Raw genomic sequence first — 12,542 nt, forward strand, 5'->3', positions numbered from 1 at the left:
GGACAAGGCGCCGACTATATGCTCCCCCGAAATTTTTCGGGGAGCATAAAAACTGAGCAGGAAAAAAGCAAACAAATGTGATAGATGGATAGATAGAAAGTATAAAAGATCAAAGATAAAGATTGTCAATGAATAACATTAACAATATGATTTAACGTACATACAACTGCATACATTTTAAGTAGAGGGCATTCGGTGATTTGATTTATATGGTTGCTAATTCTTCTTTGTCCATGATAATTGCAGCATCTTATTAACCATAATACATTGTATATTAACATATATTTACACAAAGGAAATTCAATTTATTTCCTTGATAAATTTAAACTAAAATAACATAGTCGTAATAATATATTATAGATAAGGTAACAAAGGAGGAATTTCAACATTCATAATCTTTGGTCAATCATAATGGTTTTTGATGATGTTCTTAAAATTGGTTTTAAATTGCTACTTGTTTTACCTCAAGCCTGCTGACAGCTATTAATTAATCTACCTATGCCACCAGTGCGGACCATATGGTCAGCCACTACATCTGTGCCACCTGATCATTATTTGTACTGTTCACTATTCAGTCAGTACATATCATGAAAATAATTATTTTCCCTAAAAAAGATTTATGGTTTTGTCCAAACTGAAAGATGGGCATGTGCATTTAAGATATTTAGCATGGTCAGTGCTTAATTTAAAATATAAGATATATAATTTCATCTTGAATATTATAATCGTTACATTGCCAACGAAGTTCTCCTTGGCTTTGTGTTGTCCTGATTTTTGTTTTATGTTATCATTTACAACATTTCCCAGAATTCTTACCTCTACAATAATCAAAGCTTTAACCCATTACGCGATATATACACCCCTTTTTCACCCCCCTTTATTGTTGTCTCAAATGGTGAAAAAATGCCTTATTTAGGACCCCAACACTTGTTTCTGATTGAGAAATGCTGTTTAAAAGTGACCACTTTTTCGGCGCCGCCCCCCAACCAAAAGATTACCAGAAGGGGGATATGCCCCCTTCTGTTTGGGGGATTTGAAGGGGGGCAGCAGTCCCCCTCATCGCCAAGAAAATTTTGGACTTGTGAGAGGCTAAAAATGACCCTAGATTGATCATAAGGTAATGTGTAACCAACGCTGAAAAGCATTTGACTCTATCTCAATCCATTGAGAAGTTGCAGCACTTTGAAATCAATTTTGATGGAAAAAATCAACGCAAAATAGTGATTTTTGGCAATTTTGAGATGTCCCCTCATTGCCATGGTAACAGAAAATTTAAGCCTGAGCATGTTGTTGCAAGGGCAATGGTCCAGTCAACATTTCTGCCAAGTTTGATTTGTATTGAAGCAGTTTTTATAGTATTATAGCAATTTGAACTTGTAACAGAAGACTTTTCAATGAAAACAGCCATTTTTCACAAAATGCTCATGAAGTAATGGGTTAAACTACCGTACATTTATATACAGTCTTTATTTCTATTACCTCCCTTTGTATGCATCAGACTTTATTGCAATAGAGTAACAATCCACTATTTCCTATGTTCAATTCAAAAATGACATAAAATTTTGAATTCTATAAGGAAACAAGCTGTAAGACCAAATAAACCCTATTCACAAAAAGAAACATGCATTATACATGTATTAGCAACTGCCATTGAAAAGTTATTATAGTATATAAAAATACCAAATAGCTCTTCATTAACCAAGATAAAAACAGTTAACGTATTCATTGTTTTTAACTCTGTCATTGAGTTATCTCCAAAAAAAAAGTTCTATATAATTCAATATTTGATAAAATTAAACCGCATGTATTATAAACATACATGTAATTTCTTTACTATTTCATTATATCATTTTTTCTTCAAATCAAAAAAAAAAACTTAAATAATTCTTAATTCACAAGAGAAAAAAAAATCAGAAAAAAGAAAATTATACCTGAAATAACGATAAAAAAAGGAAGGCAAACCTGTACAATTGATATATCCGTGCAAAAAGTCCAAATATATCCATGTATATCACACATCTAACGTTGACGGAGACAGCAACACTATTACTCGCAGGAATTTCTAGAGTAACATGATTCCCATCTATTGATTATAACTCTTGTTTAACATACGTTTTTCTCAGAAACCCGAGGCACTCTAGATAATATATGATGTATCAGTGCATTGAATATGATACAATTCTCTTTTAACCCTTATGACAAATTAAATATTTCAATTGAAGTTAATGTCCGTCACTAAATGTGGACAATGTACCAATTGATTGTCATCTGCATTAGTCACATGGTTATACACAGTTGTGGCCTTTTTCAAATTCAGAACCCAATTATGTTATTCTATTTAATTTGTTTTTTTCTCACTAGCATAGTGTTAGGTGTGATATTGTTGTTATTGGATTGAGATAAAGGAGATATTCAAGCATTTCCTATCAAGCAGGCAATTTGTATTTTTAGCATTCGAAAAATCTTTTTCCTCATTCTTCAAATGTTTGAAAAACGCAAACACAAAACTTATATATATATAAAAGGTAAAATCTCCTACACTGTTATCAGTACCAGGAAAGCCATATGAAAGTGTTGGACCTCCGAGCACAATTTTTAAAAAATACCTTTGTTGACATGAAAGAAAAAAAGATGCCATACTGCGGCTTGCCACAAAAAATCTATTGTAAACCTTTCTTTTTACATCATCAAGAAGACTTGCATGTACGTATGCTTACCCATTCCTATTCCATTTGCACTTTCACCCTATTTGAAATGGTAAATACAAATGAAACACTGGCAAAAAAGTAGAAACATTGTTGATCTATTTAATGGACTAGTCTGAAATTATGACAGTTAATCAAGACTAAAAGTTAACCAAATCCCTATACCATTTATTAACCAAACTCATTAATTACTCAATGGAATTAATGGAATTAATTAATTAACTTTAACTGGATCTGTCATGCTTTTTAATTGGAACAGTTCATTTGAAATGTACAGGGATTTCAAAATCAAATTACAATAAATGAGCTGCTGATAATACATGTAGAAAAGCATGCAGGGAAGTTGGGCTCTATACTAGTGGCAAATGCTATGGAAACACTTTTCAAGTTTTGCTTCCAGCAGGTGAAATTAGAGCTGTCATCAGTAGAAACAATATTGATGTATTATTTAATTTTACCCATGAAAAATGGTGATATATCAGTCAAATATATTTCATATTTTTTTTAAAATAAATATGAAATATAAATATGAAAGTGGGTGGAGTCAAAATTCATATTTATTTTAAGGGACTTCTTTCGCCGTTTTGTTTGAAAAATCTTATAAATACAAAACAACTTTTTCTTGAATTTTGTTTTGAAAACTATCTAGAATGATAGAAAATGGTCTAACTAAGAAAATTAATCCGAACGCCAATATCTTTAATTCAGTAATTAGCGCTGTACAGACGTTTAAATAGTTGTTTACATGACGTCACAATGTAGCGCCAAACAGCGCGTACTTACACATAAATTACTGCGCATTGTACAATTGCAGTTGGTAGCAAGCAAGGGGATTCGTTACCATTTTCTTTGATAATGAAATTAAATAAAAAGGTTATTTTTTCGTTTTTCGTGAAATATGGTATATATTTTCACGAAACATGATAAAATGCCACATATTTTCACTCGCCATACTGGCTCGTGAAAATATGTGGCATTTTATCATGTTTCGTGAAAATATATTCCATATTTCATGCAAACGAAAAAATATCCTCTTATTATTAATATTTTTCTGTCGATCAATAATCAATACACATTTCAAAAAATCAATAATTTTGACAAATTAATTAAATGTCTAGAAATAATAAAAATTCACCCAAAACATAATAGAGAAGCAAGTGTCCATGCCTAACACTATGATGTTGTTACATAGTGGAAATATTTCATAGCAAAAGCTGCAATGATGATAAAAAAAATGGTCAGGAAAAAAAATATTATACAATGGGCATGACTTTGTATAAACAAGACGCTCAACAGAACATGCATTTTACTGAAATCATTTAAACAGGACAGACAAGTAATTAAAGGTAATTATCAATATATTGGTGTATTGTTGATATTTGTCATTCGATATTGATATATCGATGACAGCTCTAGGTGAAAGGAGCTCAAATGTGGTCTGAAGAAGTAAAAACAAATTATATGATAATCTTACTAGGAACAAATGGGGGCTCTTAGAATGGAAAACATACGGAAATAATAAACTTGGAATTTCTGAAATTTTGCATACACTTTCTTTGGCCAGTGTATATGGTATAGAGATCTAGAACAAATATTTCCAGTCATGTCAAAAAAACCTCAGTCGAGTCCCTTTAAGGTGTGTTTCAGTGAAATATAAAGTAATTTACTACAATGTCATCATCAATGTTTTACAACAACCTATAAATCAATTCTCAATCTGCATTAGCATTCAGCTAAACATCCAGCCTATAAATATCGGAGGGAATACAAATAAAATGAAATTAATACAAGCAAAAAGTACTGTACTACACAAATACCAGTTAATTAGGACTGATAATAAAAATCTTTACAGCACCCTTCTCAGCAAATGCACTTTAAAAAATCACAAAAAGAACTTTGTATAAATTAAAAAACTAACAACAACAAAAACGGATTTCAAGCAGCTTACATTAATGTGATAACCAATCCTGATATATATAGTTGTTGTATTTTTTTATAGGGATATAATTATTTGAAATCACACTGACAATAAGTGACTGTCAAGATTAAATTGAAATTTTCAGCAGGAATTGGTTTTTGCACTGTATGGTGCCCCTCCATGAATTATTTTAAAGTACAAACAGGTTACAAAAAAGATACCAGCAACCTTGCGGAAGCAATGAAATTATGTGTCTCGATAACACAATTAATTAATTAAGTTCCAAGAGGAAATGCTTGGAAAATGTGTGTCAATGATGTGGAGAGCTTTCTACATAGTTTACAGTTGTATTATAATGTATATAATAACCTTATACTTCATGTACTTATTATTAAGTTTTAATGAAAAGTCAGTGGTTCTATTCAGTTGCCAGCCTGCTTCTGTCTGAAAGTCTAACTGCAAAGGTGACATTCACTTCATTTACCACATTAAAGGAACTCCACTTACTTAGGTCAAAAAGCCAAAAAAAAACATTTAATTTAAAATTATTACATAAAACAAAATTTTTAATGAAACACTTAAAATGGAAAAAAATTGTGAAGTATTATGAAGAAATATGCTTAGATAGACTTAAAATTGAAAATGGAGAGGGAATGACCTAAATGACCCAAATGCATGATAGGGACAATACCTGAATGCTTGGTAGTAGGTATAGAGCAAATTTTCATTTCAAATGTGTATAAAATGTCAAAACCTGACCTTGTATACATTGGAGCTGCTTGCCCTTAATTGTGCATATGAGCAGAAATATTGCCTTGCGAGACCTGTATAGGGCTCTACAAATAATACCACATGTTGATAAATCAGCAAATAGTAATGATAGATCTTGTTTAGATATCATAATGTTGGTCCTATTGAAACCTGATTTTAAATGAATGAAATGCTCATGAATTTATGTAAAATCATGCATACATTACCAGCACTTTGTGGCATGTAATCACACAAAGAATTTAGGATTCTGGTACTGGGTTTCAGGTAGTCTATGCTTAATAAAGGCCCATCTCACCTTCCTGGTACTTATAGTACAGACCCGGAGATAGCAGAGGTACTGTGGTGTTTAGAATTGAATCAAGGTTATGTATTTACTGTATATTCTAAATGACATACACTCAGCATAAATGGTCTCATCAACTATCATAAGTGAGAAACAGAGGACTGTTATAGTGACATAGCATAATTTATGTTGGGTTATAACTTTTATTTTGTGTAAAGGAACTGCTTATGATATCTTTATATAAAATTATAGTGTTGATTATGTCTGGTACCACATTCCAGGCCTCATCATGACTGAAGGCTTTCTTACTAAAGAATGCTTGTATATAGGAATTTCTAAGAGTAAGACTGTGTGAAAAGCCGAATATTGACCTGAGTAAATATGACAAACAATCTTTAAATGAGTTTTGAGTGATTGAAAATATCTTAAAATAGCTGTTGTGTAATTTTTTGCATGCCAGTTAGTTAAAACATTTGCTATGACTTCATAATATGCGGATGCTTTGGTATTCGCTTACAAATACACTGTTACGACTGTTAGATTTATCACTTTTCACCAGAGACATAGATGTTATCTTATAATGTCTCTGTTTTCACTTATAACTCATCTTATCTCTGATGATATGGATGGAAAATTGCCCTTCCCATAATGGTACTTGCTAAACATATCCAAAGCAAAATAAAGATTCATTTAGCTAAGCCGAGATGTAGATAACATGCTATCTATGTCTCTGAGGATATGCAGAAACCCCAACAGCACAGTTCATGTTCTCCAATGAAGTATTAATCTAAATTTGTTAAGTCTAAAGAGAGATAATAGTAAATATATGGTTATTCAACAAACGAATTTAGTGTCAAGTCCCTTCTTCAACACAGATCCACTACCTGGTTGCGAAAAATCTCCCCACCCACTTTTCTACCTATCCAATTACCAGTCACCTGAGATTAATTTGGGTCAATTAGTGGTGGCAGATCGATTTAAACATAAGAAAATGTTCTGAAAAGACGTACCTGTAACTTTTCTTCGGATTGCTGGAGCTTCAATATATAAGGCACTTTAAATAAGGTGAAAAATTTGTGGAATTTATCAAAGTTTACATTTGTTGATAGATTCGCTATACTTGTTCTTCCTGGCCTCGTTTGAGTCAGGTAATCCACTGCGCAATCTCCATTTACTACACGATTTACTATATTTAGATACACCGTTGAGATTTACTTCTATTTTTAGTAACAGAGTACTTCCCCCGTTCTTAATCACCTTTTGTGGGCGTCTACAGTGTGACAATTAGGCCTACCTGACACCTTCTTTCATCAAATGAAAGAGACGTTTCTATCGGAATTTAACAAAAGAATAGTATGTTGTATAATATTATTCAGCTATTTGGCTTACATTTAGCGTGGTTCACAGGCGCTAGTCACATAATCAAAAATTTTACATAATCGGTCTATATATGTATATAAAGATATATATGGCCTATACATATATAGACCGATTATGTAAAATTTTTGATTATGTGACTAGCGCCTGTGGCGTGGTTGTGATCAGCGATGCGGAAGAAATATACAATACTATAGTATATATATTATCATTTGATTGTTAATAATATCAAATACCTCACGATTTTTCATGAATTACCTATATTTTAAAAGGTATTAAATTGCTTCCTATAACCCACGCTACGTTATCTAGATATTCCCCGGAATCTTTATTTAGAAGTAAATCCCGTATAAAATGTATTCATACAGGCATTAATTATATCTACAATCGAATGGAAAATACCTACCTTCCTACCTATACGTCCGTCCGTCCTCCATTGACTCACCCACATTCCACCCATTTATGACTACTGTTTCGTGCCTAAAAAGCAAGGTGCACCAGTACTCTTTTAACCCGGGCCCTCGGTACGTCAAGTCGACAGGTTTACAAGTTTGATATTTTGGCCTTAGCTTTCCACCTCATTAATCGGGTTTCTTGGAAAACTTACCAGTATTTACAAAATTCCCCGCAAGTGACCGACTACTAATCCCATGATTTCTGAATCAGCGGCGAGAGATAAATGACCAACAGACTCAATATTCGAAATAAATTGTCAATGAAAAATATTGCGAGGATCGAACCATTGACCCCTGGATTACAAATCCAATGTTGTCTACTGTGCCTAAAGAAAATAAGGCGGAAAATTAACGTAATGTATTTACTATATCAAGTGATATTTGGTCCCTACTGTTTAGACCAGAAAAAGAAACGAAATTGGTCAAATGTAAAACCTGTTACTATAGTATTTTCTATTCCAATATAATATCCCAAGATTTGAAGTGGGTTGGTCGCATTGCATATTAGCAGTGATGTTTGCTAGTTGTTTTTTTTTAGAATTTTAGAAACCCATATTATTTATTTATTTATTATTTTGAAATTTTATTTGCTGATCAAGGCTATATACCGCTGGAAAAAGAAAACCAATCTGGATTTTTTTTAAAAAAAACAAACCAACCAACAAACAAGCAAAAACGATGACTGACGGATATCGATGTATATAATTATAAGCCTAAGCCGAAACATTAAATTTCAATTTGGTCAGTCCCCGATATAATTAAGTAACGTATATACGTTCTTGAATTAGTATTTTATTACGAACCAACATAAATACGCCTCGTAGAAGTTAGGTTGTCATTAAAATATGCCATCTCAGACAATAAATTATTCTCAACAAGTTTCGTCTAACCAGACGGTCGAAAACATCTATCGTGAAGTGGTTGCACCAATTTTGTCCAATTTGGGAAAGACTTATTGGACATTGATAAATTTCAGCTGTCTAAATGTTCCTCCGTCTACGAAATTGAGTTCTTACAGCTTATTGTTTTGATTAATGGAGTACAATTCTAGGCAGTTCTAGCAATCTATGAGGCAATTAAGCTGGCGTCTCAAGTTTTTGACATATCTTTTTTCTATATAAAATATACTCTTATGAAATGGCGCAAATTTCTAATAGGTATAAGTTTTCAATATGATAGAGTATATATTAATTTTTGTTATATAACAGCATGCTTGAAATTAACATACGACAAAGAGAACATCCGTTTTGTATACGTTATAATACATATAATGACGTTATATACACCTACAATATATAGTGTTCAATATATAGTTTATACCTTCTATGAGGTATATACGGAATCTTGAGTATTAGTGCCAAGTGTATGTTTTATATTAACTCAAAATTTCGACTTACTTACTCGAAATTTCGACTTACTAACTCGAATTTTCGACATACTAACTCGAAATTTCGAGTTACTTATCTCGAAATTTCGACATAGTAACTTGAAATTTCGACTTAGTATTTCGAAATTTCGACTTAGTAACTCGAATTTCGACTTATTAACTCGATATTTCGACTTAGTTACATTACTAGAATGGCCAAAGTTATGAGTTACCAAGAGTTAAGGAAATATAAGATATAGTAGGGAGTGCGGTTGAACAAACGGGTGCCTGGACAAACTATTAAAGTTAAACTTAAACTTATAAGTGTGGTCACTTTTGTCAATGGCATGTACAGGCCCGATCTAGAAAAACCCACAAAGCTTGCTTTAACTTGTAGTTTCAGGCGTTCTTCAGACGTTGTATTGTATCCCACCTGTTCGAACATATCTTTTCACTAATCATATTCTTCTCATCCCTGTGAATAAAACGATCCTATACTTCACGTGTAGGACATCTGAGAAAAGTACCGCGGAGTTGCCAAAATAGGGTGTGCTGAGGCCTTTGTCAAATTTGTTGGACTGACTATATTTCTTGTAAAATCGGATGCTTTAATATTATTCCCAATATGTATATAACAACAAGTTCCACTTTTATCAACTTTTATCAACACACTATGAATCAAAGTCTTAGTAAATAAATGAATATAGAATATTGACAAACATCTTTTAAAAAATGTTACAAAACATAATTAGTATAAAGAAACGTGACAGACTAATTAACTGGCGTATACACTCCACTTAAAACTTAGTTGAATATTGCAGTTTACAATAGGGTGGGTTTTAGACTTGTTGTATCTACACTTGATGGTTGTATGTGTGCTTTAGACACATGAAACATCCCGTTAACACGGAAATGTAAAAAGTGTGATTTTACACCCCCCCCCCCACACACACACATAAAAGCAATCAAGATGGGAAGGTATGGAACGCCGTGACTGTCTTATGTAATCAATGTTTTTGTTATCTTGTGAAACGATGATATTGTTTTGTCGTTTGAGCGTGTTAACATGTGCAATTTACATCATGTCTTGTCAAAAGAACCATGATGATTTGTGAAGACAACATGTGAACTTGTCAAAGAATCGTGATGACTTGTGCAAATGACATGTTAACTTGTATCATGCTGACATGTCAAAACGTACTGTTAACTTGTCAAAGTATTATGATAACTTGTGCAAATACCATGCTAACATGTCAAAATTCCACGATGACATGTGTAAACAGCATGTTAACTTGTCGAATTATCGTTATGACATGTGCATACAGCATGTTAACTTGTCCAAGTATAATGATGACTTGTGCAAATGCCATGCTAACTTGTCAAAATTTCATGATGACATGTGCAAACAGTATGTTAACTTGTCAAATCATCGTGATAACATGTGCAAACAACATGCTAACTTGTCCAAGTATCATGGTGACTTGTGAAAGCGACATGTTAACTTGTCAAAATTTCATGATGACAAGTGCAAACAGCATGTTAACTTGTCAAGGTATCGTGATGACTTGTGCAAATGCCATGTTAACTTGTCAAATTATCATGATGACTTGTGCAAACAACATGTTAATTTGTCAAAGAATCGTGATGACTTGTGCAAAACACATGTTAACTTGTAAAGGTATTATGAGCATGTCATCACGATAATTCGACAAGTTAACATGTCGTTTGCACAAGTCATCATGATATTTTGACAAGTTAACATGTTGTCTGCACATGTCATAATGATTATTTGACAAGTTAACATGCTGTTTGAACAAGTCAGCATTGTCTTTAGACAAGATATGATGTAAATTGCACATGTTTATATGCTTAAATGACAAAATAATATCATCTTTTCAGAAGATAGCAAAAATATTGATAGCATAAGACAGTCACGGCGTTCCATAGTAAGGATATGTTCGGTATGTGTGGACAATTTGACCCTATTAAATTGTTCTGTAGGTCTCGTCAATGTGCAACAGCTACACATGAAAGAAAGTATCTTGAATTCAATCCTTGCTTTCACCGGCAACCAATGTAAGTCGTGCAATGTAAGTCGAAATTTCGAGTTAATAAGGTTTAAGGTCGAAATTTCGAGTAAATAAGTCGAAATTTCGGGTTAGTAAGTCGAAATTTCAAGTTAATTAACTCGAAATTTCGAGTTAGTAAGTCGAAATTTCGGGATATGTAAGTCGAAATTTCGAGTAAGTAACTCGAAATTTCGAGTTAATAAAAAACATACACCTGGCACTAATGCTCTTCCGTAGGTATATATAATAAGGAGTTTCTTCATTAATCTTTATTAATTGTATTTGCTTGTCATGGATTTTGTTTTGAGGTCCAACGATAATTATGACGAGGATATTGCGTTGCCGTGTCAAAAATCTTATCAAGCCTTGTAAATATGTAAAATCTTTATGAAATGCCTCTGCATACCCTTTTCCCAATTTCTAACTAGAGGATTTGTTTTTGACGTTGGTCCATTCAATATACTTGTTTTTACTTTCGACCAGAGTGAGGATCGGACCTACAGCGGTGAGGGACCTGTGATCTCAAGTCAGCGACCTTAACCACTCGGCCACGGAGGCCCCTACATATATACATAGTGAAACGTCGTTGCATCGATTTTACAAAAATTATCACTCAGCACTCGTGAATTTAGTCATACTGACTAGTTTTGATCACTGCTAAATTTGATAAGTGAGTCGGAATTTAGCAGCGTTTAAAATTGAGCGTTTAATATTGCCCAGTTGAATTTAATTTGGAAGTGCCCTTTTTATTTTAAAAGGGTTTAAATCTTGATTTTAATATAAAGTCTAAAAACACGATGTGAAAAAACTATACGGTTTGCAGATAGATCTGATGTTATGTATACGGTTACCGATGGCCAAGGTAAAAGCCTATTATGCCTCAGAAATGCAATCATTTTCATTTTCAAAAACTTTATTTTTTGATATCTTGTTACAGGTTCTAAATAAAATATTCAGTCGCTGTATTTATATCTTTTACTCTGTTGAAGATTCTACCCTGCATGTTCAGTTGTTAAGCACCTAACTTGCTCTAAATATATTATTTAAACATTATTAAACACACGTTTGGCATTTCTAGAGATTAAAAAAATATGGCTTTCTGAGGCAAAAGGTGCCTTTAAAGTTTATAAATATATTTTCAGTTCAATAAAAGTTACTAAAATTCACGGTGCTAATACCATTTACAATTAACAAACATTTGAATTCGCTTCACTTTCTACTCATAATTCAATGACATTTGAATTCATCTCACTTTCTACTCATAATTCAATGAATTTTGAATTCACGTCACTTTCTACCCATAATTCAATGCCATTTGAATTCGTTTTACTTTCTATTTATAATTCAGTGACAATTTAAATTGAAAATGCATGACGGCGCTCTCCTAATGAATCCGTTGACGATTCAATAACATTTGAATAGAACTGGAGGACGGATCAAATTTTTGTTGAATTACAGGCTAGTGAAAACATAGATAATAAAATAATAGCCGATAACATTCTACTTAAAATATATACTATAGTCTGTTCCATTAAAAAATGAAAATGAACTTTTTCCTGGTATGAATTAACAAAACGACGTTGAATAAAAATTAGAAC

General features: G+C 32.6%; 1 protein-coding gene across 6 annotated transcripts in view; it reads right to left on the reverse strand.

Annotated features, from left to right (window-relative positions):
- LOC132730769 (protein kinase C delta type-like) overlaps window positions 1-6,845 on the reverse strand; it is a 103,165-nt gene extending 96,320 nt beyond the window's left edge. For all 6 annotated transcript variants that reach the window (XM_060716766.1, XM_060716764.1, XM_060716762.1 and 3 more), the window contains exon 1: window positions 6,688-6,845. The gene's annotated coding sequence lies outside the window, so the exon portion shown is untranslated. The remainder of the gene's footprint in view (window positions 1-6,687) is intronic.
- Window positions 6,846-12,542: the final 5,697 nt, after the last annotated feature.

The sequence above is a fragment of the Ruditapes philippinarum genome, unplaced genomic scaffold, assembly GCF_026571515.1.
Source record: "Ruditapes philippinarum isolate M1 unplaced genomic scaffold, ASM2657151v2 ctg735_1_1_1_1, whole genome shotgun sequence".
Lineage (NCBI taxonomy): Eukaryota > Metazoa > Mollusca > Bivalvia > Venerida > Veneridae > Ruditapes > Ruditapes philippinarum.